General features: G+C 38.4%; 1 pseudogene; it reads right to left on the reverse strand.

The window, feature by feature from the left end:
• Positions 1 to 11,006: 11,006 nt before the first annotated feature.
• LOC136137536 (centrosomal protein of 78 kDa-like) overlaps positions 11,007 to 27,946 on the reverse strand; it is a 157,851-nt pseudogene continuing 140,911 nt past the window's right edge.

The following is a 27,946-nucleotide window of genomic DNA, read 5'->3' on the forward strand; positions in this document are numbered from 1 at the left end:
ATAGGATTTCAATTTTCTTAAATTTACCAAGGCTTGATTTGTGATCCAAGATATGATCTATCCTGGAGAATGTTCCATGAGCACTTGCGAAGCATGTGTATTCTGTTTCATTTGGATGGAATGTCCTATAAATATCAATTAAGTCCATCTTGTTTAATGTATCATTTAAAGCTTGTGTTTCCTTATTTATTTTCATTTTGGAAGATCTGTCCATTGGTGTATGGTGTCAATTGGTGTCAATGTCCCCTACTCTTATTGTGTTACTGTCAATTTCCCCTTTTATGGCTGTTTGCATTTGCCTTGTGTACTGTGGTGCTCCTATGTTGGGTGCATAGATATTTACAATTGTTATATCTTCTTCTTGGATTGATCCTTTGATCATTATGTAGTGTCTTTATTTTAAAATCTATTTTGTCTGATATGAGAATTGCTACTCCAGCTTTCTTTTGATTTCCATTTGCATGGAATATCCTTTTCCATCCCTTCACTTTCAGTCTGTATGTGTCCCTAGGTCTGAAGTGGGTCTCTTCTAGACAGCACATACATGGGTCTTCTTTGTGCATCCATTCAGCCGGTCTTTTGGTTGGATCATTTAATCCATTTACTTTTAAGGTACTTATTGATATGTATGTTCCTATTCCCATTTTCTTAATTGTTTGGGGTTTGTTATTGGAGGTCTTTACCTTCTCTTGTGTTTCCTGCCTAGAGAAGTTGCTTTAGGCTTTGTTGTAATGCTGGTTCGATGGTGATTAATTTTCTTAGCTTTTGCTTGTCTGTGAAAGTTTTAATTTCTCTGTCAAATCTGAATGAGATCCTTGCTGGGTAGAGTAAACTTGGTTGCAGATTTTTCCCTTTCATCACTTTAAATTTGTCCTGCCAGTCCCTCTCGCTTGCAGAGTTTCTGTTGAAAGATCAGCTGTTAACCTTATGGGGATTCCCTTATGTGTTGTTGTTTTTCCCTTGCTGCTTTTTTTTATACAATTTTTTTTTTTTTTTCCGGTATGCGGGCCTCTCACTGTTGTGGCCTCTCCCATTGCGGAGCACAGGCTCCGGACGCGCAGGCCCAGCGGCCATGGCCCACGGGCTCAGCCGCTCCGCGGTATGCAGGATCCTCCCGGACCGGGGCATGAACCGGTATCCCCTGCATCGGCAGGCGGACCCCCAACCACTGCGCCACCAGGGAAGCCCTCCTTGCTGCTTTTAATATTTGTTCTTTGTATTTAATTTTTGATTGTTTGATTAATATGTCTCTTGCTGTGTTTATCCTTGGATTTATCCTGTGTGGGACTCTCTGTGCTTCCTGGACTTGATTAACTATTTCCTTTCCCATTTTAGGGAAGTTTTCAACTATAATCTCTTCAAATATTTTCCCCATTCCTTTCTTTTTCTCTTCTTCTTCTGGGACCCCTATAATTCAAACGTTGGTGTGTTTAATGTTGCCCAGAAGTTTCTAAGACTGTCCTCAATTCTTTTCATTCATTTTTCTTTATTCTGAGCTGCAGTAGTTATTTCCACTATTTTGTCTTCCAGGTCACTTGTTCTTCTACCTCAGTTATTCTGCTATTGATTCGTCCTAGAGAATTTTTAATCTCATATATTTTGTTGGTCATCATTGTTTGTTCTTTAGTTCGTCTAGGTGTTTTTTAAACATTTTTTGTATTTTCTGCTATTTCCAAGATTTTAGATCATCTTTACTATCATTACTCTGAATTCTTTTTCAGGTAGACTGCTTCTTTCCTCTTCATTTGTTTGGTCTGGTGGTTTTTTTCCTTGCTCCTTCATCTGCTGTGGGTTTCTCTGTCTTCCTATTTTGCTTAATTTACTGTGTTTGGGGGTCTCTTTTCCACAGGTGGCAGGTCCATAGTTCCCATTGTTTTTGGTGTCTACCCCCAGTGGCTAAGGTTAGTTCAGTGGATTCTGTAGACTTCATGGTGGAGGAGACTAGTGCCGGTGTTCAGTTGGATGAGGTTGGATCTTGTCTTTCTGGTGGGCAGGACTGCGTCCACTGGTGTGTTTTGGGGTGTCTGTGACCTTATTATGAATTTAGGCAGCCTTTCTACTAATGGTGGGGTTGTGTTTCTGTCTTGCTAATTTTTTGGCTTAGGGTGCCTAGCACTGTAGCTTGCTCATCGTTGATTGGAGTTGGGTCTTAACGTTGAAATGGAGATTTCTGGAAGAGCTTTTTGCTGGTTGATATTACATGGAGCAGGAGGTGTCTTGTGGACAAGTGTCCTGAACTCAGCTCTCCCACCTCAGAGGCAAGGCCTGACACCCAACTGGAGCACCGAGACCCTGTCAGCCACACAGCTCAGAAGAAAAGGGAGAAAAAAGAAAGAAAGGAAGAATAAAATTAAATAATTTTTAAAATAAATAATAAAACTATTAAAAATAAAAAAAGAAAGAAGAAACAAAACCAAAAAACAAATCCACCAATTATAACCAGTGCTAAAAACTATACAAAAAAAATAACAAAACAGAAAATGACAAAAAATGGAGAGATAGGACACAGAACAAATGGTAAACACAAAGCTATACAGACAAAAACACACAAAGGAGCATACACATACACACAAAAAGAGAAGAAGGAAGAAAATATAATATCATTGTTCCCAAATTCCACTAGCTCAATTTTGGGTTGATTCATAATCTGTTCTGGTATTCCACAGATGCATGGTACATCAATTTGATTGTGGAGATTTAACCTGCTGCTCCTGAAGCTGCTGGGGGAGATTTCTCTTTCTCTTCTTTGTTCACACAGCTCCTGGGGTTCAGCTTTGGTTTTGGCCCCACCTCTGTGTGTAGGTCTCATGAGGGTGTCTGTCCCTCACTCAGCCAGGACGGGGCTGGCAGCAGCTGATTAGGGGGCTCTGGCTCACTCAGACCGGAGGAAGGGAGGGGATGGAATGCAGGGCAAGCCTTTGGTGGCAGAGGCCAGCGTGACCTTGCAACTGGCTGAGGTGTGCCGTTTGTTCTGCAGGGGAAATTGTTCCTTTATCACCGGACCCTGGCAGAGGCGGGCTGCACAGGCTCCCAGGACGGGAGGTGTGGATAGTGACTTGTGCTTGCACACAGGCTTCTTGGTGGCTGAAGCAGCAGTCAGGATTTCCTGCCCATCTCTGGTGTCTGTGCTGATAGCCGTGGTTGGCGCCCACCTCTGGATCTTGTTTAGGCAGTGCTCTGAATCCCCTCTCCTCTTGCACCCCAAAACAATTGTCTCTTGCCTCTTAGGTCCAAACTTTTTCCCAGACTCTCTCCAGGCTAGCTGTGGCGCAGCAGCCCCCTTCAGGCTGTGTTCATGCAGCCAACCCCAGTCCTCTCACTGAGATCTGACCTCCGAAGCCTGAGCCTCAGCTCCCAGCCCCCACCCGTCCCAGCTGGCAGATGAGCAGATAAGCTTCTTGGGCTGGTGGGTGCTGGTTGTTGGCACCAATCCTCTGTGCGGGAATCTCTCCACTTTGCCCTCTGCACCCCTGTTGCTGAGCTCTCCTCCGTGGTTCTGAAGCTTCCCCCTCCCCCATTCCCACCCCCATCTACACCAGTGAAATGGCTTCCTAGTGTGTGGAAACGTTTCCTCCTTCACAGCTCCCTTCCAGTCGCTCAGGTCCCATCCCTATTCTTTTTCTGTTTTCTTTGGCCCTACCCAGGTACGTGGGGAATTTCTTACCTTTTGGGAAGTCTGAGGTCTTCTGCCTGCATTCAGTAGTGTTCTGTAGGAGTTGTTCCACATGTAGATGTGTTTCTGATGTATTTGTGGGGAGGAAGGTGATCTCCACGGCTTACTCTTCCACCATCTTGAAGGTTTCTATCAAACTCTTTAACACATTTGTGACTCAGCTTTACAATAGAGATTACAGATTTTATCTATGAGATTTTATTCATACTTCTACAAATATTTTAATGTAGATATTGCCATAGGAGAGCATATATTGTATTGATTGCAATATAAATGTCAGAATCAAAGACTATATTTAGGCTTTCAAAAACCACAGGACTAATTTTACCTGATGTACTTAATCAACTTAAAAATTTAGAAGTAGTTCTATTGCCTTTTCTTTTTTTGTATTTCTCAAAAAATGTGAATTGATTGAGACTTTTTTAGATATACCTAGAGACAACTGAATATCATGAATTTAAAAATTATTTAATGTCATACTATTTATCTTCCATTACTCTACATTAGCACCTGTCATATTGCTTAAGATAGTGAGGACTTCAATAGATATCTGCTTCTCTAATAAGTGAATTAATAAAGTATATAGTCACATTCATAGAAATTAATTTAGACTTACTCATCATCATCTCATAATTCTTATATGGGCCGAACAAAGAATGAGTGACAAGGAAAATTTGTATTTTAATTATTTGAAAGTCAGTGAGATTTTCTAGAGGAATATATCACCACATCTGTGTGTCACCATTATTATTTGTATCAATTCCTCTTTCACTGTGAGGAAACTGGGCTGAAAATTACTAATATTAAGAGTTTTTCTTGTTAAATATAAATCTTGAGCAAATTATCAGGAAATATTTTGTTTCTGCTTGTTTTTCATCAAGGTAATTATTTTATACATGATAAACGATTTAACATTTAGTAAAGCCTCTAGTGCATCAATAGCATGATAAAATCGTGTAAGTTTTACATATTTTATAGCAAATAAGAGTAACTTTTCATTATTCATAATTTACCTAAATATCAATTAAATTTTCAAATTTACTTCAGTAAATTAGTACATAGATTTCTCATGTGTATGATGACACAAAAGAAACTTAGAAAACAGTGACCTTTATCATAGGTGTGTTTAATTTAGGTGACTATGATTATATGTATTAGAGAGAGAGAGAGAGGAAGATCTAAACAGAGTGTAGAGGAGAGAGATATTTAAATAGGGTGGACAAGTTGACATGTAAATTACTCAGTGAGCTTATGCTAGTGAGTAGGCATGAGAAGGAAGACAGAAAACTGATTTCTATTGGTTAAATTCAACTGCAGCAAGACCTGTAACGGTTTGAGCATCTCACAATGCAGTGTATAACGTAGAGTGTTCACATGTATGATACAGATTTTTCATATCACTTGCTTACTAATTTTACCTCTAACCATTTTAAGAAACTTCAATGCCAGAAGATATACTGACTGTAGAACCTAATTATGGTTGACTTATGTAGAAAGATTTTGCTTATACTAATTCACTTTCCATACTTAATTTCAAGCTTACTTTCCACCTTTACACTTGTATTTATAACTCTAAGCTACCTTCTAAGGCAAGTGCATATTTCTAAATTTTAAAAATCTCTTATTTATTAAAAAAGCCAGAATAATATAGTATTATATTCTATATATCCTTGAAGAAAACATTCTATTGTTATACTGAAATAAAAAAAGAGAGAGCTATTTTAAGTAGTGTTCTGATTACTAATTAATAAATTACCATAGTGGTCCCCAAATTTCTTTTCACCACTCTGACAAACTTGAGAAATATTTCACCGTTCCCATTATGCAAGTAATTTTCAAATGGGAATTAAGCACTCTGAAATGAATATTAGAAAAGTGAAAGGACAGAGAACTATAACTAGGGAAAAGACTTCTCAAGTGATTCTTACACATTTTTGGGGAGTTCTCTTAAGAATCATTGACATGAAAAGATTGGCATATGTGCTGCATAATTGATTCACATGCACACACACACATTTAAGAAAGAAGAATGACAGTAAGGAGGAAAGGGGACAAAATACAATGAAAGGCAAAAACACACAAATCAAATATTGAATAGTTTATAGCTTTGTCTAGTGGTAACTTATTTGTATCATCTGACTCATCTCTCTCAGATACTTTATGAAAATGTCTAAAGTGAAGGAATTTATGATAGATTCTTAATTGGAGGCCAGAGGCCCAAGGAAGTAACAGTGGCTGTGTGGCCCTTGCTGCTTTGCACTTTTCCCTAATATTTGAACTACCCAGCCACTCACATTCTATTTTAAATATCTTATCATACAATTGCAATAAAATACATGAAATATTTATTCCTGTTAAGTTATTAACAGCAAAACAAGTTAAAAACTCTCCAGGCTTCAAGGCCGATGATATACCCATGGACACCAAACAATAAGCATAAAATAGAAGACTTCATGCATATGATCATGACATTTCATCTTGTCTCTTTAGCATTCAAAATCTTACAAATATTTGATGTCACTTTGGCTTAGGATTTATTAAGATTGCTGTCTTTTCTATTTACCCACAAAAGAATTTGCCAGAATATTAAAATCAACAATGCCATGGATTTTAAACTAACTGCAAGAGATAAAGTCCAAGAAGACCTTAACATTTCTGTCAGCTTGACTAAACCTCAGGCAGGCTTCTTGCTGCTGTTAGGTTCCTGACCTTTTCTCATAGCAGCTCTTACAGATTCCAAATGGCCTAACCACAGAGGTCCCTCCTCTTCCATTTCTTAAACTATTTACTTGAGAAAACTTGTCTTTCTTTGTGCCTTGAAGTGTATGTAAATTCTTTCAAAAAGTTTCTTGCTGGTTTTACAGTCCAGGGATGTCTTTTTCAAGGACCCATGAGCCATCATTTTGAAATGTAAATATCGATCAAGATAGTGTTCCCCTGTGCCAGTTTCTCTGGGAGGGTAAGGAGCCAAACTCTTATGACAGCCTTGCTTCAATTAGTAAAACTTCCTCCTGTCATGAGATATCTGGATAAGGCCAATTAGCAAACATAGATAGCCTTACAATTCCCTCCACCCCAGCTCTTAAAAACTCCTGCCCTTTTTTTCTGTGGAGTTGAGTTCAGAACACACTCTGGTCTCCCTCTAACTGCAATAACCTTGAATAAGTTCTTCCTTACCTGTTTACTTTTTCCAGTGAAATCTTTTCTTTGATAGTTATTATCAAGGTTTATAGAATACTTTGATATATTAAAAGCCCAAAAGAAATTAAGTCTTGCTGTCCCCTGAATTCTAATGAAGAACATAATTTATCTGAAACCCATCAATGCTACGATTATTCATATATTTATATATATTTTGTATTAATAAAATATTTAAAAATAAATCTTCAGTGAATCTTCAAATTTTAAACAATTTCATTGAATACAAGTATCTGTATAAAAACTGGTAATAGGAGCTGAGATTTAATAATTTGTCATGCAATATAAATTCTGCCTGTTTTCACACATTGCCAAATGGTATCCTTGTACCTCCCTGTAAAGGAGATACTATTATCATTCCAACAGAAAACTGAGGTTTAGACTAGTTAAGAAAATTGACAGAGGTCACACACTTTGTGAATTTTGAGCCTGAACAAACTTGAAGCCTGAAGTTTTCTATGATTTTGTTTATTTGTAGGGGTAATTATGGTATTTTACAATCATTTTTGGTTATTTCTATAATGATTACATCGGAACATATTCATCTCAGAAATGCCATCTCATTAACTGTACACACATTTGTTTATTCTAGGAATGATGTTTTCCACGTATATTCATTCTGCAAATATCTGAAATTGCACATTTAAGGCTCAATTTTGTTTTAATTATTTCTAATTAAAATTATCTTAAAAATACTTTTAAAAATGATTTAAATCCATTTATTCTAGTCATATTTCAATGATATTATTTTTTAATGGTGTGTGATCTTTGATTCATATAAAGTGGTTTGTCCCTACATTAAATGAGTCCAAATTGCTGTTGATGTTTTGCTGTCCAGATTGATAACATATTCAATTTTTCTTCATTTCAGGTTTTATAAGCACTATCAAATAAACATGTTCCAGCTATGAGTCTACCATTCACAATAAGTAGGTTAAGATGAAAAAGCTAAATAACCATTTTGTGCAAAAGGTAACCCTAATTACCTTTTATGAATGCCTGTGGTTTAAAACCATCTATGTATTTTCTTTGGCATATATATATATATATATCTATATATATATATCTATATATACACATATATATATGTATATATATATATATATATAAACCCTAACCTAATTATATACAATACATATAGGTTTGAGGCAAATGAAATTGAGTTTCAATCCTCTCTAATAGTTTCATGTGCCACAGATTTTCACAGATACCAAAGAATCTTCCACCTAATGGAAGTAAAAATAATAATAAACTTTCTATACAATGAGGTTATTTAAGATTAATTTACAATACAATACTATTCTCTATTTGTTTTTATCTTTACTTACTTTATTCTGCATCATTTTTTTGAATTTGTATAAAAATCAAATATATCTTGTATAGTCAGGCCTCTTTCAATTGCAACTAATGGAAATTCACTTCTAAGAAGCCAAAACAACAGAAGGCAATTATATTTCTTAATTAAACAAAAAAAAACAAAACATGATTTCAGAAGTGGCTAGCCCAAAGTTTTTAATGAAATCAGTGACTTTTTATTCTCTTATCTCTGTTTTTCTCTGATGGTTTTATGATCTCAAGTCAGCTGGATTCATGGCTGGCTATTTCCTAGGTTTATATTCTTAGAGTTCTGTGATCAAAGAGGAAAAGGAACGTCTTCATCCTCAAAACAATTTGAAAATTCCTAGGAAAGGACACAGACATACTTGGATCATGTCGTATGCCTACAGCTTGAACCAACATCATTGCTGAGGAGGGGATGCATGTTTATCTCTGTAACAGGGATAGAACAGGATGAATGGATGGCTGGTGTGCAAGTCTAAGGGACTGGTTAGTGAAAAACAGTATACAAGTGTTTCATACTCTAGTAACAGAAATAAGTGACAGAGATATATAGCAAAGAACTGAAATTGAAGTTTCTTCTGAAAAAGTATGATGTGCTTAATTTTTATGTTCTTTATCAAGAATTAACATTTCATATACAGCATTGTTAATTGCAAATGAAACAACTTCTCCACATAGTAATATAAATGACATAGGCTAGCTTCATTAGATTAATAAGCCAATGACTCCAATTTTCTAATTATGCATAATGCACCATTTCTTTCAAACTAAGACATCTTTTAATTAGATAAATATGTCATCTATAGGTCACTGACAGCTAAGATGATCACTGATGATTCAGTTTAGTCCAAGGTAACTTAATACTCCCATGGGATTTCCAGAAAATTTTCATCTTTGAATCAAAAAGTTCTTTTCTAGTAAAGGATAATAGAGAAGTAAAATAAATTTCTAAATCCTTAACTTTTTCATACAGAGTAATCTAACCCAAGAGATAAATGCAACATTTCCCAGAAACACATGTGAAGATGTCCTTTCAGTGGTGCAAACTAATTGTTTGAAAGAAAGCATATGATTGAAAAAGAAAGATTTTATTTAAAAATAAAATATTTTTTATTGTCAATATTTAATAAAATGTTCTTCTTAAGAAGAAGAAATATAAAATGTACTCAAAAGAAAAATATTTGGGCCACCAAATAGTCATGGAAAACAATCTTTTCCATTTTCTATGTTCATCTAGAAGAATATTAAAATTGATGCTCTGGGAATATTTGCTAAATATATTCTTTTAAAAAGTAATAAAATAATAGTACTTCAATTAAATGATTGCAAGTGGTATAAATATTATTGCAAACACATAACAAATTGTCTATTTAAAACAAGTATCATGTAAAGATTACAATTAGAAATAGAACAAAAAGTTTTCATTTTCCCCCCAGTCTTCAAGCCAGTTGTCCAAATAGCATAATGCCAAATAATAAACCAAATAGCATAAGGCCAAATAATGAATATGATTATTAATATCATAGAATATTTTCATATCTACAGTTCTTACACAGAATATTATCAAAATGTTTTATATTCTTACTTATGGTTTCTTATCAGATTTGGCATGTAAACTAATCTTTATAAAGTTACTTATTCCACAAATGATATTGCAACAAAACACATTTATAAAGATAAAAACTTTAGATATGAGATTTGGCATAATATTTTCTGTTTGTTGCAAAAGGATAATTTCATTTTTTCTCAGTGTTTTAATATCCTAAAAGAACAAAACCTTATGTTATTTGTGGACTTAAAGTTTAAAAATCAGAATAGGGATACAATACATATATGTCCATTTCCTTATGATATGATTTAAATAAAATTTGTTTTTCTGCTAATCTTTTCATTCAAAAGTCCAGTTTATTACCTTTTTTCTGTACTTATAATGCATAAACTTGAACAAAATATTCCTATAAGAAAATATTGCTATATGTTAGCTGAGTAGATTCTTCAGGGATTTCTGGATTCTAGTACACATTTCCATAGATTCTTATCAAGCATCTCTGTGTCTATATAAAACAGATTTAGATCATATGCTCTCAAAAATAACTGAAATATGAGAATAATATTTTTTTTTTTCCCGATACGCGGGCCTCTCACTGTTGTGGCCTCTCCCGTTGTGGAGCAACAGGCTCCGGATGCGCAGGCTCAGCGGCCATGGCTCACGGGCACAGCCGCTCTGCGGCATGTGGGATCTTCCCGGACCGGGGCACAAACCCGTGTGCCCTCCATCGGCAGGCGGACTCTCAACCACTGTGCCACCAGGGAAGCCCCAAAGTACCGTTTTCTAGGATACAAATAATAACAAATTCAAACAACGTGTGAATAGAGAATACATACTAAAAACCTATCATGAAAGTATGATGGTCAAGAACTCTCATGGTAAAACGTCAGACAAAAACCAAAACAAATGATCATGACTTCTAGTAGTTCTGGGGCTGAACAACCTACGCATTTAAACAAAAGCACAGGTATTAAAAACTATTACATGAAAGGAAACTATCATGAGTCATTTATTTAAATGTTGAGTGGACCATCACATTAAAATAACTGGAGTCTTTCAACACCCCATAACATACAGAAATAGCAAGTCAGACATATGGATCTGACAGGATATGATACAACCCCTACAAACTCTCACTACAGAAGAATGGACACACGGTGTAATGAACCAACTAGCCAAATGAATACAAACAGCCAGTAAACCTCACCAGTAAATCAAATGAATACAAAATAAAACAAAATGTGGTTATTCTCCTATCAGATTAAGCCAAGATTCTGTAAGAAAAGTCTTCAAAATGTCTATACTTTTTCCACATTCTGCAGTACGCCATGGCCAGAAACCAGATACACCAGGTGGTAGAGGTTCAGGACCATAACATTCTTTACCAGCAGAGTGTTTCATTCCATTACTTACAGGTTGCTTTGTGGCCAAGCCTATGTTTGACAAAGCATGAAAAGAAGGAATCAAGATGCACCAAAGGCCTACAGAGAAACTGTCACATGTGTACACTTTGAAAGGAATCAAACAGGCACTTGACAATGATGCCAAGGCCATAAAAAAAAAGAGGATCGTTTTGTACAAAGGTTTTACATAAGCCAGCATTTTTAAAAAATATAAGTTCTCTACAGTAACAAGTTATTTTAACTAAAAGTATTGAGATGTGCAGAAATGCAAAAATAAATTTTTAAAATAATCCCAAAGTAAGATACATTTTATGTATTATGCAGAAACACTCAAGTTTACTGAATCTTAGAACACCTTTGGCATTTCTGAATCTCAAGGACACACAAACACAGATACACCCATGACTTCTGCCAAACAGAATCTTCAGAATTAGACCAAAATTTCAATTTAAGATGAATTTTTCTATGTAAAAACAATAAAAGTTATAAGGCTGCAAGTTGCTGGGTGGTAGGTGAGTCAATGTTACTCTCCTATAAGCCTGTCAACCTTCACTGCTCCTTTGATTTCATATAGAAAATACACAAAAAACCAAACGAAACCCATGGGATAAAAGAGTGAAATGTGGAGACTTATCCTATATTTCAGTAGTAAAGAGGCAAGTATCTTTATATGAAATATTTGGTTGCAAAAACTAGACCTACGTGTTAATATTTTATTTAGAACAAGCCACATATTAAAATTCACATTTAAATATTTAATTTGAATTTACTGAAAAGAAACATCATAGGTTAAAAGGGTTATATTTATCCTTCAAAGTTACTATATTTTGTGTTATTTTATTTATTTATGTTAATAGATCTTTACTGGAGTATAATCGCTTCACAATTCTGTGTTAGTTTCTGTTACACAACAAAGCGAATCAGCCATACGCATACACATGTCCCCATATCCCCTCCCTCTTGAGCCTCCCTCCCACCCTCCCTATCCCACCCCTCTAGGTCATCGCAAAGCACCGAGCTGATCTCCCTGTGCTATGCTGTTGCTTTCTACTATATTTTAGCAGCATTAGGATGCAGGGTAAAATGGAGTGTATGTGGTAATATAGGACAAATATTTCATAGAGTGTAGCTTATTGACAATCACCACACGATCCTGTGTGATTTACATGCCTCTTAAAAATATATAGGAGCTCAGTTCATTTTGTGCTATTTTATTGTGTTTTTTAACTTAATTACCATCAAAAAAAAATGTTTGTATGCATGTGGTTTGTATGTGTATACCCTTCCTTTACTTTCAGAAACGAATGCAAATACATTTGTATTAAAATTTTTTTAATTACACTTTTCTTGTTAGGAGATAAAAAAAGTTTCTAATAAAAGTTCCCATCTTTTTTTTAGGCATACATAATTACAATATAAATGTGACACCATTCACACCATTATTTCACCCCTATACTCACCTGGATCTAGGTATATAGCCAGATACTAATTTGGCTTACCTCTATGTCTCCAAATAACTGAGGCAAATACAAAAAAAAAAAGCCCAAGAAATAAAATTACTCTTAAAATAGCTCAATGAGTTTGTATATTTCAGTTACACTTCCACTTTGTTTAATCATGCTAAATAAAAAAAAAGTTTAACTGTTTTCTTCTCATTCCATGATGCCCTATTATATACCGCCAGGTACTAATTTTACAGAATTCCTAATATACATGCTTTATTTATATATATTTCCATTTCTAATTTCATAGCAAAGGTCAACTTAGCTATTTTAAGAATACTTTACACATGATATAAATTTTTAATAATATCTAATTAGTGTGATACCACAAATCTTAACTTCTTTGTATGTACTATTTCATTATTAAAATATCACTCTCTTGAAATAACAATTAGCAGACGATCATAAGCTTTTTTTTGACTTCATAAACACTCTTAACAACTTCTATTTAATACGCTATTGTCCAAGCAAGTTGATTAATAGAGCATCAAAAACATTGGGCTTCCCTGGTGGTGCAGCGGTTGAGAGTCCGCCTGCCGATGCAGGGGACACGGGTTCATGCCCCAGTCCGGGAAGATCCCACATGCCGCAGAGCGGCTGGGCCCGTGAGCCATGGCCGCTGAGCCTGCGGGTCCGGAGCCTGTGCTCCACAACGGGAGTAGGCCACAACAGTGAGAGGCCCGCGTACCGCAAGAAACAAAAACAAAAACAAAAATACATCTTTAAGTAGAAAAAAAAAAGCTGTATTTATGAAGATGTTTACAATAGTTTATTTTAGGTTATTTCCAGTTTTTCACCAATTAAAAAAATTGACCAACTCAATTAAAACCTTGTGAATACAATGTTAAAAAGTACAACTATGAATCACAGAATTTAAATTTAGTATGAAAAGAGAAGAATGGCAAATTATATTGAAGCTACGTGGAATTATGTTTATGGACAGCAGGAAGAGAAAATAAAAATGTAAATATTGCTTGATAGGATATTGGGATTAGAGGTGGTCTTTTAAATTTTTCATTCTTATGCTAATACAATACCTTTATAAAACCCCCAAATCTTCAAACAACACATTTTTTAAAAATTGTGGTAAACTACACAAAACAGAAAATTTATCATTTTAACCATTTTAAAGTGGACCATTCAGTGATATTAAGTCAACAAATTTTTAAAACTTTCAGAGAGCACCTGAATAAAAGATGTGTTGTCCATTGGTGATTTTAATGTATCTGGTATATAACTAAAGTCACCACAAAACTCTTTCTGGGAAATTGGCAGATCATAAACATAAAAAATTTATTTTGCTTTATATTAAACCTTATTATTCTGCTGTTTCAAAATTCAAAGTTACTCACAAGAAAGAGTCAGTTTCATATTAGATTTGGTTTCACAAATGCTGCTCCTGCTGTTCATTCTTATCACCAACAAAAAAGAACAATTTGTGACTAACCATAATATGTTCCAGAAAATGAAAAGTTAAGGTCTCTGAGAAACAATACAAACATTATCAGTAGAAGTGAATTCTAGGAAATTTATATATTCAGGAGAATGTGAAACTTACACCACCGATTGTTAAAGGGTTTTAAAAGCTTTCTATTACAATTACATTTTGTAACAAAATAATAGGCTTAGTTGTAAAATCCTGGGTTAACTACGATTTGGAAAATTAAATATACATTACAGTAAACATTTAGAAAATGGTTTTCTAAAATGTTCAATCTAGGTAAATAAACTTGTCTGTAGAAGTCCTTTATAAGGATCATACATATTTCAAGTTTTTTGAATCATTCAGAGAAACAAGATATTACCTGATTCAAAAATTTAGGTAAGCATTTCTAAGAAAGAAGCAGGAAACAATGGGAAGGTTGGAACTGAGAAGAAATTTTGTTTCTTGTAGCGCAAAATGTAATTCTGCATTTTAAAAAAATCATTCCTCAAAAGCACCACTACTAAAATTATCATCAAAGTGCACCCCAAATTTCAATTGCAAAGTGTCAGAAGTAATTATCAACCAGGAAATATTTTCAAAATAATGAAGTTTTTATGAGATCAAAACAATAATGTTGGTTAATATTAACATCTCTTTAAATTCATTTATTATATCTATATTCTATAAATTCTTATAAGTCTCAAAATAATCATAGGCTTCCTAATATGCATGTAGTTAATATTGGCTGCTTTAATTTTAGCACACCAGAAAACATAAGGGGTATAAGTTCAGAAAGAGTTACCAACTATAATAGTAGCTTTTCCTTTTCGATCACTTCCCCAAATTAGAGTTCTCTTTTTCTGTCTAGGAGCTTTGGATGGTTCCTTCACGATGGAGAAATTATCCACTGGTACTGAGACAGAAATGATAAATATGCCATTTAAGTTACAGGTAATTTAGGGGGGTTTGATCTTCATTGGAAATTAAGATACTTTAAGTTAATAAAAGGTTTTCAATCTGCATTTCTGGGAACCTAAATTAAAGCATCACACAGCATTTTCAAAAACAGAAAAGCCATTTCATTTGACTAAAAACTTAGTTTTAAGATGGCAGAAAGTACCTTGATAATTTTCTTTTAAGAAAGAAAGAAAAACAAGCCATTAAAGAGAAATTCTTCCGAGAGAACTGAAACGTGTGATATACCTCTGACTTGGCACTCCTTCCATCTGGAGAACTTTTTGGATAACTGCTTTCATCACACAATGATCTAAAGTAAAATAAATTGAAATTAGAGTAATTAGTTCCCAATGAGTGGCTATTTCCATTTAAAACCAAAAGCCAACTAATTATTGCTTTTCCCATAAATTTAAGTATGAAATCTACATTATGTAATGATACACTTATCTCCCCCTTTGTGTATTCTAGTTTCTTCTTCAGAAACCTAAGATGCCATCTTGCAGACTGCCTACAGTGGCTACTATTTTGGCAGCAGCAAAGGTCAACTTTAAACATTTTGCATCTAAAGTGGCTTTGGGTAGAAAGTACAGTCTGAGCACTGTCCAGACACTTAGATACCTAAAGGGCATCTAAGATAACAAACCAAAGTCCTGATATTCCCTCAAAAGCTGCTCCTCCCATCAGCCCCCTTCTTCTAAGTGATACCACCCAGTTGCACACATAATCATCAACGACTTGTCTCCTTGTTACTATTCCCTTCATATCCCACATCTAATCTATCGGCAAGCCTTGTTAGCTACACCCTCAAAACACAACCTGAATTCAACCACTTTTCACTTGCTGCAAAGTTCCAACCTAACCTAGGCCATAAACATCTCTTATTTGGACCCCTGTGATAGTCTCCTAACTGGTCTCCGTGTTTCTCTTCTTTATTCCCCCAAGTCTATTCTCTATACCAGGTCATCTTATTCAGAAACTATTTGGATCATGCCTTTTTCCACTTCAAAACCTTCTACTCATATAGAATAATCCACATCTTTACTCTGGCCTTCCAGACTTTACAAGATCAGACCCCTAGCTAGCTCCTTGACCTCATGTCATACCACATCTTCTGCAGTCAGTCCTCTGACCATGTTGGCCTCCTTGCTTTTCCTTAAATACTCCACCCACCTACCTGCCTGCATACTCATTGCCTCCTTGCTTTTCCTTAAATACTCCACCCACCTATATGCCTGCATACTCATGGGCTCCTTGTCCTGGAATGTGCTTACCCCAGATCTTCCATGGCTTGCTCCTCTCTTCATTCAGGTCTCCGTTCAAATGCCACTTCTCCAGTGAAGCTGTCCCCTAACAAACCTGTCCAATGGAGTCCTACCTGCCCCCGCTCACTCTCTTTACATTAAGATATTTTTGCACCTCCTACTATCTAAAATTATATCACTTATCTGTTTACTCATTTCTATCTGAACTCCTTCACTAGAATGTAAGCTCCATGAGGGCAAGACTTTTGTGTGTCTGGTTCACTGCTTTATCCCTAGTGCCTAAACCCGTATCTGGCTCACAGTAAGATATTAAAAAAATTACTTGTGAATCTGACAAATGAATAAAGTACTCCTTGCAAGAATTCAGAGGTTGCACAAGAAAGAAATAATGCTCTTGGTGGAAGCAGGTTTAGTATCTAGGTTCACCTCTATTCAGAGTAGGGATAAGAACAATTTACAAGTATAACTCACTTTAATTAGTAAATTATCTGCTAAAAACATAAGGGATGTACAACATTAGAAAACTACCGGGTTTTTTTGTTGTTGTTGTTGTCTTTTTTTTTTTTGCGGTACGCGGGCCTCTCACTGTTGTGGCCTCTCCCGTTGTGGAGCAACAGGCTCCGGACGCGCAGGCTCAGCAGCCACGGCTCACGGGCACAGCCGCTCCGCGTCATGTGGGATCTTCCCGGACCGGGGCACGAACCCGTGTCCCCTGCGTCGGCAGGCAGACTCTCAACCACTGCGCCACCAGGGAAGCCCAAAAGTACCGTTTTCTAGGATACAAATAATAACAAATTCAAACAATGTGTGAATAGAGAATACATACTAAAAACCTATCATGAAAGTATGATGGTCAAGAACTCTCACTGTAAAACGTCAGACAAAAACCAGAACAAATGATCATGACTTCTAGTAGTTCTGGGGCTGAACAACCTACTCATACAAACAAAAGGAATCATCACAAAAGCACAGGTATTAAAAACTATTACATGAAAGGAAACTATCATGAGTCATTTATTTAAATGTTGAGTGGACCATCACATTAAAATAACTGGAGTCTTTCAACACCCCATAACATACAGAAATAGCAAGTCAGACATATGGATCTGACAGGATATGATACAAACTCTCACTACAGAAGAATGGACACACGGTGTAATGAACCAACTAGCCAAATGAATACAAACAGCCAGTAAACCTCACCAGTAAATCAAATGAATACAAAATAAAACAAAATGTGGTTATTCTCCTATCAGATTAAGCCAAGATTCTGTAAGAAAAGTCTTCAAAATGTCTATACCCTTTTGATACAACAACTCTCTTTCTAAGAATTTAACCCAAAGAAATAGTCAGAGATATAGGTAAGGATATATATCAGAGTACTGTTTGTAACTGAAAAACTGGACATACCTTTGATACAAGATTGGATAAGCTATGTGTACTGTGGCATATTCATATAATGGAACACTGAACAGTCACAAAAAATGATGCAGTAGATGCAAATTTACTGACTTGCTAAGATGGTCATACTAAATTAACTGAAAAAAGGTATAAAATTTGGAGTAATCCCACTTGCATAAAAAAGGGAGAGGTACTCATTTTTGTAGTCTTTCAGTTTTTTAAAAGTGCTACCAGCCAGTGTTTGTGAGAGGCAGGCTTCACATCCACTCTTGGGGTGGACTACAAATTGGCATAGCCTTTCTGGGTGGTGATTTGGCAATGTGTATCAAAAGTGTTAAAAATATGTCACACTTACTCATTCCACTTGTAGTACCTTATTCTACACAAGTAAGCCCGATGGAAACAGAGGTGTATATACAACATATTCACATTGCTTGTGACAGGGAAAAGCAAACTGTCTAAATATAATTTCAAAGAATTGATTAAACTATGGGACATCAATATGATGGAATATGACATGATACCTCATTAAGTGAAAAACGCAGGAATATGAAATAGCAAGTATACTACAATTCTGTTTTAGTAATCCCTAAGTGTATAAATATATTTATATATTAAAAAAAGGACTGAAAATATATACACCAAAACGAACAGTGCTTATGTCTGAGTATTAAGCTTATAGGTAATTGTTCTCTTGCGTAATTGTCTCTTACTGTGTATTTTCTGTAAAGAATACATGCAACTCTTAGAGAAAGTTTAAAAGCAACATAAAAGCTATCAGAAAAATGAGGCTTTGAAAAAAATCCTATCACAACAGTATCATGCCAAAAGCTAAGCATAATATATTATATTAAAAATTCAATATTTTCAATTTTAGAATTTACCTCCAAGCCATAAATCCTCACTAAGAGATTCTGCAAAAGCACGAACCCAGGTCACCAATAAGCTTGTTGCAGTTCATAGTGATGCACCTCCAACCAGGCATACAGTCAAGATCAGGTCTCCTGAAACAAAGCCTCTCAGCCCAGGTTTCTCCCAGATTTAATGGGACAAAATTAAGATGCTTCAATAAGGAAACAGGGTGTGCCTACTGAGTATGGCTTATTATGTCAGAGGTTTACACACACACGTATCAAGCATATGTGCCAGGAGAATCAAGCTGAGAAATTAAACAGTCAGTTCTGCTTTATGAGTCCAGTGACCCACATTCTAGTCGGTCAGTGATTAGATTCCAGCCACTGGATGACCTGTTTTTGAACAGTTACGTAAAGTTGGACAACTCAATTACAGTCTAAGAATTATTTTCCTTATCTTCTAAGTCAGGGAATTGGTTCTAAATTCTATTATTGCTGAGGCTCTAAATTTCATCATTCTGTCCTCCAAAGGTCTCCAAACACCTGACTGGGCAACCCATAGAAAACTTTTTAATATGCACCTTATTTTTTAACAAATTATATACACAAAGTTCTATACATTTAACTTACGTACATTATAAACTACACAGATAGTTTTTCATGATACAAAGCTAAATAGGTGCTAATATTTTCTTGCCCTAACTCCTAAGGCATTATTTTATTTTATTTTGAAAACATATTTATTTATTTGTTTGTTTGTTTGGCTGTGCCGGGCCTTTAGCTGTGGCCTGCTTGATCTTTTACTTATTGCATGTGGGATCTAGTTCCTTGAGCAGGGATCGAACCGACGTCCCCTGCACTGGGAGCGCAGAGTGTTAACTGCTGGACAGTCAGGGAATTCCCAGGCATTATTTTAGAAACTATATTCACAAAATGGATCTCACATGCTATCTAGGGTATGAACACAAACTTCAGAGGCCTGGACTATGCACAGCCAGTTTGATGTGCCTTGGGAAAATAATGGTTTGACATTTAACCACAAGTACTGTTTTAAAGACATTCAATTCTTTATATTCATAAAATAAATTCTGGTAACAGGGAACACTGACTTTAAATGAGAAAAGTCTTGTTACATTCTTGAAAAAATAAAAGACTCAAAGTGCCTTTGACACTGTAAAAGGAAAATCATTAGTGTCATTTTCCTATTAACAATAGCTTATAAAAGCTCCAAGCAGAAATAACAGCAATCACTTACACAGTGCTTGGTATGAGCCAAGCACTATTTATACAAATGAGTTCATTTAAACCTAAATGAGGCATAGAGGTTAAGTGATTTGTCCATGATCACTAGCTATGAAAAGGGAGAAAGGGAATTTGAACCTAGGCCATTTGGCTTCAGCACCCAAGTTCTTGACTGTTTTCTCCCCCAGGGGTCAGTAGACTTGCCCTGTAGAGGCTCAAAGAATTCTTCAATTTTTAAAATCTAAATTTAAACATTTCCAGCTTTGTGGGCTATACAGTTTCTGTTGCAACTACTCAACCCCAATGGTGTAGGCTGAAAGTAGCCACAGCTACCATGTAAACAATGGGTGCGACTAGGTTCCAAAAAAACTTTCTTTACAAAATCAGGCAGCAGGTTGGATCTGGCCCACCAGCCATAGTTTACCTATCCCTGATCTGCACCAGCAAACTACTAAAAAGGCTTCATGTCAAATTATTAAATAATTTAGGCCTAAATACAGTAATTAGAACCACTGTAAACTTGTTAAGGCATTAGTTGAAAAATTGTATTTACAAGTTGCTGATGTAGTAATTTTTGTTAGTTTATAAACTACAGCAGCTAATAGACACTTGATTCATTTAAATCTTGAAGATTATAATGGCATAGTTTCTGCACAGCATCACAATCAGTGTTTCCAGTAACTAAAAATACATAAAAGTATTATTATGTATTATATATTAAATCTCTCATTTCTAAAATTAACTGGACTATCTTTACTAAATGGTAGAATCCCAAACTGACAACTGGTCATATTCTTTCAACAAAATGAAAGATGCACTCACAGGTATCAAAAGACAAAAATTAACTGCCATCTGTGTCAATGTATTAATGTGCTTCAATCACATATGTTTTCAGGAAAGTTTAAACATAAAATCACCTTTAAGATCTCGGCCACATAATCTGCTCCCTGCCATGTCAGATTACAGCCTGTGACGTTTACTGTCTTAAGAGTGATAGAGTTCTTTATTCCTTGACAAAAAACTAAAAGGAAAAACAAAAAACACACACACAATAAGATGAAGAGCCTATACATTTGTCAATCTTGACTTATTTGCTTTTCTTGAGTCAATTGGAGGTTTACAGCCACATTTTTAAAATCATTAACAACCTTCCCAAACAGGTAATTGATGAACTGATGCGTTCTAAAACTTGTCAGTAACAAAGTCTTATTCCAGTTTACAGCAACACTTTAATTCCATTTAGGTACTAAAACTGAATACACTGAATACTGCAAACTTTATTGCCAACCACTCAGTAAAGTACAACATACTTTTGAGACAAAGGAAAAAGAAGAAAAACCTAAAAAGCATAAGACTCTTCCGATTTTCAGATCCAATGATACATGCCAATCTTGATGATCAATCAGCGATGTAAATGTCAACTATAAACCCAGTATTTCATTAGCTGCTATGCAGTATACTAGAGCAATAGAAGAGAGAGAACCTCAAACCCTCTGTTCCCTCAAACTGAAAGGCAGGCTTCCTGACCCCTCCAGACCACTACTGGACATAGGGCACGCATGCTAACGTTTCAGGACCCCAATGAAGAGTCACCTGGTTTGCAATTACTTCCATGACACACCCTCACCACCACTGAATTCGCTGCTCCTACGGGACGTTACATATATTTCCTATTTGAACACATACCACAGTGCATTATAATTATGACTGCAGATAGACGTTCTAACAATTTAAAGAGAATGATGACTTTTTTGCTCTTTACGTCTTGCTATTTCCCTTCCCATACTATTTCTTGAAGAGAAACCATAAACATATAAAAAACACAAAAAACAGAAAATATAGAAAACGCGTGTTTTGTGGCTTAACACAAACTTAAGTAAGATTAATTCTGACAGTATCCAGCATGACAAACTTCCATGGTACAAATGAGAACGGACCAAGGTTTGAGCAGGTACAGGAGACAATCCACGCATGAACAACACCAAGGAAAGGTAGACAGGAAAAGGTAAAGAGACATGGTGTGTAGGAAATCACGAGACCAGTCCGGTGGGAAGACACTTAAACAAGACTGAAACTCACTTTCTAAACCTCCATCTCCAACTGGACAATTCGCAAGACACAGGTGCACCAAAGTGGCCAAATATCCAATCCCGTTAATGGGGAGGAACAGTTTAAAATGTTATTGGTTGAGTTTGCCCCAAAAGCAACTATCAAATGTTGGCAGGACACAATGAAGGTTTACCTTTGTTAACATAGTTAAGTCTCTCTCTCTCAAAACTAGCCCACTTAGCTGAAAAGGAATGGATATATGTATAACTGAATCACTTTGCTGTATACCTGAAACTAACACAATATTGTAAATCAACTATACTCCAATATAAAATAAAAATTTAATTAAAGAAAAAAGAGATTCTGTAGCACCAGAACTCACTTCTTCCAGAGCACTGACTACTGTGCTTGTGTTTACTTGCCACCCAGTAGAAGGGGAGCTTACCTAGGGCAGAAGCATCGTCTCCAGCAGCCCTTGGTTCTGACAACTCATTCAAGTGCCAGGATACTTTACACACATAACCTGCTTAATTAATTCTAAGAACCCACAGAAAGAGTGGTTTTGAATGTCATTGTACAAGTGTGGGATTGTAGTGCAAAAGAAACCTGCCCAGGCCACAGAGAGCATAAGCCCTGGAATTCAAACCCTAAGCTGCCTTCACACCGGTGCTCTTCCCACTATAGGATACTATTGAAAAAAAAATTTTTTTTTCCTGAGCCCTGTTTGAATGGAAAGGAAACGAAGATGGGATATATCAATTTCCTAACCGCTTTGGTCTGTACCAGGCAAAGTCATTCAACACACCAGGTAACATCTGTGCAACAATTAACGATGCTCCAAATTGTGCTAAGTGTTCTACATTGTAGAGTCTACAAGCATTAACAGAGTGAGACCTTGTAACCTCCACAGAGTGGGTCCTGTTAAGCCCATGCTACAGATGAGAACACTGAGACCTAGAAGCCTTAAAGCACTCGGCCAGGGTCACTGAGCTGGCAGGGGTCCTAAGCCGCAGGCCCTGTCTAGTGCACGCACACCCGGGCACTGGGCACCGGTTCTAGTGCCCATCCTCCACCTTGCACCATCTAAAACCCTGCTTCTCAGTGCCCACATGAGGGCCCCTGGAAGAGGGAACTACAAACCTGTCTCGCCAAGCCGCGGCTGGAAGAAACTCTGGATACACATCACGGGCAGAGGGTGCTCAAGAGCGGCGTCCAGTCTACCCCACGGAGGCAGTCGGCCTAGAAGTCCAGCAGGACCTCCCACAGGGAAGCGCGAACGGCGGGCAGAGGCAGCGAGTCCTGCAGCACACACAGGTCCTCACAGCACCAGAAGTCGGCCACGCTGTCGCGGCGCAGCTTCACCGAGTGATCATGGCCGGAGCGTGGCCTCGGGGACGCCGCCTGGCGCTCCCTGCTCGTCTCCCGGCCCCTCGGGCGCCCACCGCCCGGCGGCTGCGGCGCCGAAGCGTGGGCAGGACCCGCGTCGCAGGCGGAAGACGCAGACCACGGGCCCAGCTATGTCAGCTGTTGGCGCCGGCCTCAACGCCCCGCGAGACGCGGCGCTGCGGTTTTAACTTCCGGGCGGGCCCGTGGGGGCGGGGCTCAAGGACGTCATTGCACGCCCCGTGCGTCTGCACGCAGCCCAGGGGGCCTCCCATGGGGAGCCGGCCTGAGGAGTAGTGGTGGGCGCTCCGAGGCTAGGGCGGCGCGAAAGGTAGGAGGTGTGGAGAATTTGCGGTTTTGAAAACGCATTTGCTGACTGATCCAAACAAAAGTGAGACATGATTGTATCAGCGCATTTTATAATTTGTTTTTTTTGTTTTTTTTTTTTTTGCAGTACGCGGACCTCTCACTGTTGTGGCCTCTCCCATTGTGGAGCACAGGTTCCAGACGCGCAGGCTCAGTGGCCATGGCTCACGGGTCCAGCCACGCTGCGGCATGTGGGATCTTCCCGGGGGCACGAACCCGTGTCCCCTGCATTGGCAGGCAGACTCTCAACCACTGAGCCACCAGGGAAGCCCCCTTCAGCGCATTTTAAAAGTAAACTCCCGCTAAGTGTCTGTGCTCGTGCCGCCCAGGAGAGAGCGTGCACTCCGTGAGGGACACAGGAGAGGCTGAGTGAACGTCTGCCTGTGGTCCGTTACCTATTGCACGGGTGTGTGAATTTCTGTGGAGAGCTCTTAATTTCTGTAGTTTCTGCTGACTTGACACGGTGGTTGGCAAACGGTGACGTGTTCCGTGCATTGAGGACATGATCATGGTTACTAATAATCACTTTGTTTTGTACTGACAACCCCACAGAGAATTTACTACTGAATGTCTACAGAGGAGAAACTGAGGCATAGGAAGTGAAGTGACTGAGTGAGAGGAAGGACTCAGACAATTGGTGTCAGTAAATTAACCTTGTGAGGAGGCCGTTAGACCGCGGTGGCTCTAATGATGCGGCTGCCTACGTAAACCAACCAAAATCTAAGCCTGTCAACGCCTCAGGGTGACGAAAACCGCTGAGGACAACCAGTCACAAACCACCAACTAGGCGTTAAAGCCATAGCAAATCAGTCATTTCCTTGCTTTTCTTCTGCCCTTTTAAAAGAAACATCTCTGTAGCTCCTGTGGCTGGAGTGCTCCTCACCTCTTCTGCTTTGTGGTGCCTGAATTGAATCTATTTTTGCTCACATAAAGTGTTAAATTTTTAAATATGCCTCAGTTTTTATTCTAAGATTGGCCATAGAAGTTGGATTTGTGTCCAGTTTCTAGAACAGTGGTCGTCCTCTGGTCAGGCCTTAGGCGTTACGTGTACAACGTTCCTTTTCTACCACCACCTTCTGGATGCCTCCACCCACTACCAGCTCCCGAACATCAGATCCCCTAGATGTGGTCAGCAATGGCTTTTACAGGCAGCATGCTCACCTTATAACATCGCAGACAATCCTCCGTCCTCCAGCCAGCTTGTGAAGTGAAACATTGCCATTCCTGTTGAAGTCTCTGGTGTGACCACTTTCCCAAACACAGCCACTCCCCAGCTGACCCTGGACTGTTTTTTTCATTCGTGTCTGTTTTTCTTCAGATGATTTTCTAGTAATTTATACAAATATGTGAATCTGGAGAAACTAATATATTTTACTCTGAATTTCAGGTTGCATCCTTTGCTCTCCAGCAATCATTGGAGTGCTGTTTTCAATATGTCCATGCAGGGATTCAAAATAACAAAAATGCTTTTGAAAAATAATGTCGGAGGTTGACAGAGTGGTTTATAAATTATAGCATACTGCTATGCTCTTAATTCTTCTTCACAACCCTGCTTATCATGGCTGGAATTGCTGCTACACCTGTGGGGTCAGCTGGTGGCTGGCTATAGCCGGGCCAGGGGCTTGACTGGACCACATGCCTCTTATGCCCCAGCTAGTAACTGGGGCTTGTGCTCATGGGGGTAGCAGGGCTCTGAGAGGGAGAGTAGAAGCATCATGGGACCTAGCTCTGAGCTGGCACACGATCGTCTCTGCTGCCTTCTATTGGCCATGGCAAGTCACCTAACTTCAAGGGTGGGGAAATCAACTCTGCCTCTTGATGGGAGAAGTTGGAATGTCACATTGCAAAGAGTGAGGACACAAGGAGTCAACCTGGAGCTATTTTTGCAACTTGGGATGGCGCTTGGTGCCTTCCTTGAGGAGGTCGTCCAAAACCATTTTTCAAACATCCCAGGTTCCTATAAATCTCCACCTCTGGTTTGGTGGCCCCTAAAAATTCCCAGTCAGTTTTGGTGAGGGGACACTTGTTGACAGTGTTGTCTTTCGAAATGAGTCGTTCCGTTACCGACATTACATTGCTCCCCATACATTATTTATAAGGTTTCCCTGTTTGTATGTGCAAACTATTTCTGTGTATATTTTGAGAAATACATTGTACAGGCCTCTTTTTTTTTTCTTTCACACACCCTAGAGATGTCATAGAGGCAGTAAATGTGTCCAAATTTTTGAGAAATTGGAACAATCAAGACTTATCTGTATGGAATGCTGTTAACGATGTCAATTCCCACTAGAGTACCTTTCATCTAAGACACTTAGGGTCTGTTAACAGATTAAAAGTAGTAAAAGACGCAGATCGAGAGAATTTTCATTATCTTGTGCTCTGAAAACTTGGATTTTCATTGGTTTGAATGGGCCTGAAAATACATTTTTCTTAGTAGGGGCATAGAAGCCTCTAGTGGTATTCTTAATAAAGCAAGGTGAGTTATAAGCAATCATCTGATGGAGGGTAAATGTACCACACTCCATTTTAAGAAAAATACAATATAAAAGTCTTACCATGGAAGAAAATCTTTATATGATCTTTTATAAAAAAACTTCAAGAAAAATAAAGACATGACACCATATTCAGTTTAAAGTCAGTGACTTGTAAGCAAGGCAAAGCAAAGACAGTCTGATTAAGGCTGTTGCATTGTTCTGGCAATTTTTAGATCTCACCCATTTCTGTGGCCTTTTTAGAACCTGAGCTTCTAGGGCACTGAGAACTTCATCTTGACGTAGGACTGAGCAAATGCACGGAGCGTTTCTCAATAAGTAGGCATTAAATTCTAAGTCCAGAAGGGGCCTTGAGATGCCCTCTCTTTACTCCTTGGTAAAACTGTTTTAACCAGCCACGGAAAACAGATTTTTTTCTTTAAATCTCAAAATTCAGAGATTCCACAATCAGAACTTACTTCTCATATTGCCTTGTGGTCTGCTGTGGGCATCTGTCGAATGTTGTAAACTCTGCGTGGGGACCCTCGCCTACACTCCAGGCCCACGGTTTGGGCTGCTGTGGTGCCATGCTGTGCTCAGGGGCCTTCTTTTTGGAGGTCAGGGCTCCAGTGAGCCTTTGTCATGTTCTTTTATGGACCCTTGGGCGCTTGACCACTCTGACCCTCAGTCTCATTTGCAGGTTCTGGGGAGGATTAAATGAGCTCATGTGATATCCAGGTGACTGAGGCAGAGTAGGCTCGGGATGAATCTTTGCTTCATTTTCATTAGCTGCGGAGAAGACGATGACAGCTTGGTGCCTCTCCAACTTTAATATGGGTATGCCTCTCTTGTGGGTCTTGTTAAATGCAGGCTGGTATTCAGTAGTTCTGGGTGGGGCCTGGATTCTGTGCTTCTAACAAGCTCCTAGGTGACAGTGACGCTGAGGGCAAGGGTCCAGCACCTGCGTTTTTCCCTTTCCGGAAGAGCAGGACGTCTGCCCCCCCCCCCCCCCGACCCCGCCCCAGGTGGAGAAAACATCCGCAACGTGACTACTAGGAACCAGCTTCCCTCACAGGCAAGGGACCTGTACCACTGATCCCAACCATTTTGCCTGAGGCGCAGCAAGCCAAAACACTGACATGCTGAGGTTTGCAGCAAAGAGGAGGTTTATTCACAGGGCAGCCAAGCGAGGACATGACGTGAGAATAGGTCTCAAATCCACCTCCCCAAAGGCAAGGGGCTTGGGGTATCTGTGGGATAAAGGATAAAGAAGCAGGGCAGTATGAGGCATGGGGAGCACGAGGAAAGGTGATTGGAAAAAGGTGTGCTCATCATTGTTCTGAGCTGGCGTAACTAGGCTACAGGGCTCAGCACATTCTCAGGCTGGAGTTTTCGGCCCTCTGAAGGCAGGAGGTCAAAAGGCACTTGCACAGGTGGAAGATCGGTGGTCCTCTGCAGTCTTAACCAGCTCAGCCTAACTAGGCACAGCTGATTCCACGTTCCTGGACAATCCCGGGGCAAACATTTTATTTCTTATCCTACATGCTACTTGGAGGATGTGCAAGCGTTCAAGGTACCTTGATGAGTGAAGACAGGATTTGACTAATCATGACACATGGTTTCACCTCTAGGCAAGCAGAAGAGAGCTGTAGGCTGAGTCTGGCTCCTGGCACCTGGAATTGGAGGCAGATGGTTTAAAAACGGGCTCTCCCACCTCTGTGTGATCTTAGGTAGGTAGACTATTGAACCTTCCTGTGCCTGTTTCTCCACCAGCAGCATGGGGACACTCAGAGTCCCTCTCTTGGGGGCTGTTATGGGATTCAGTGAGATATAGATGCATTCACAGGCACATGGGAGACACCCAGTGTG

Source organism: Phocoena phocoena, chromosome 18 (assembly GCF_963924675.1).
Source record: "Phocoena phocoena chromosome 18, mPhoPho1.1, whole genome shotgun sequence".
NCBI classification, from domain to species: domain Eukaryota; kingdom Metazoa; phylum Chordata; class Mammalia; order Artiodactyla; family Phocoenidae; genus Phocoena; species Phocoena phocoena.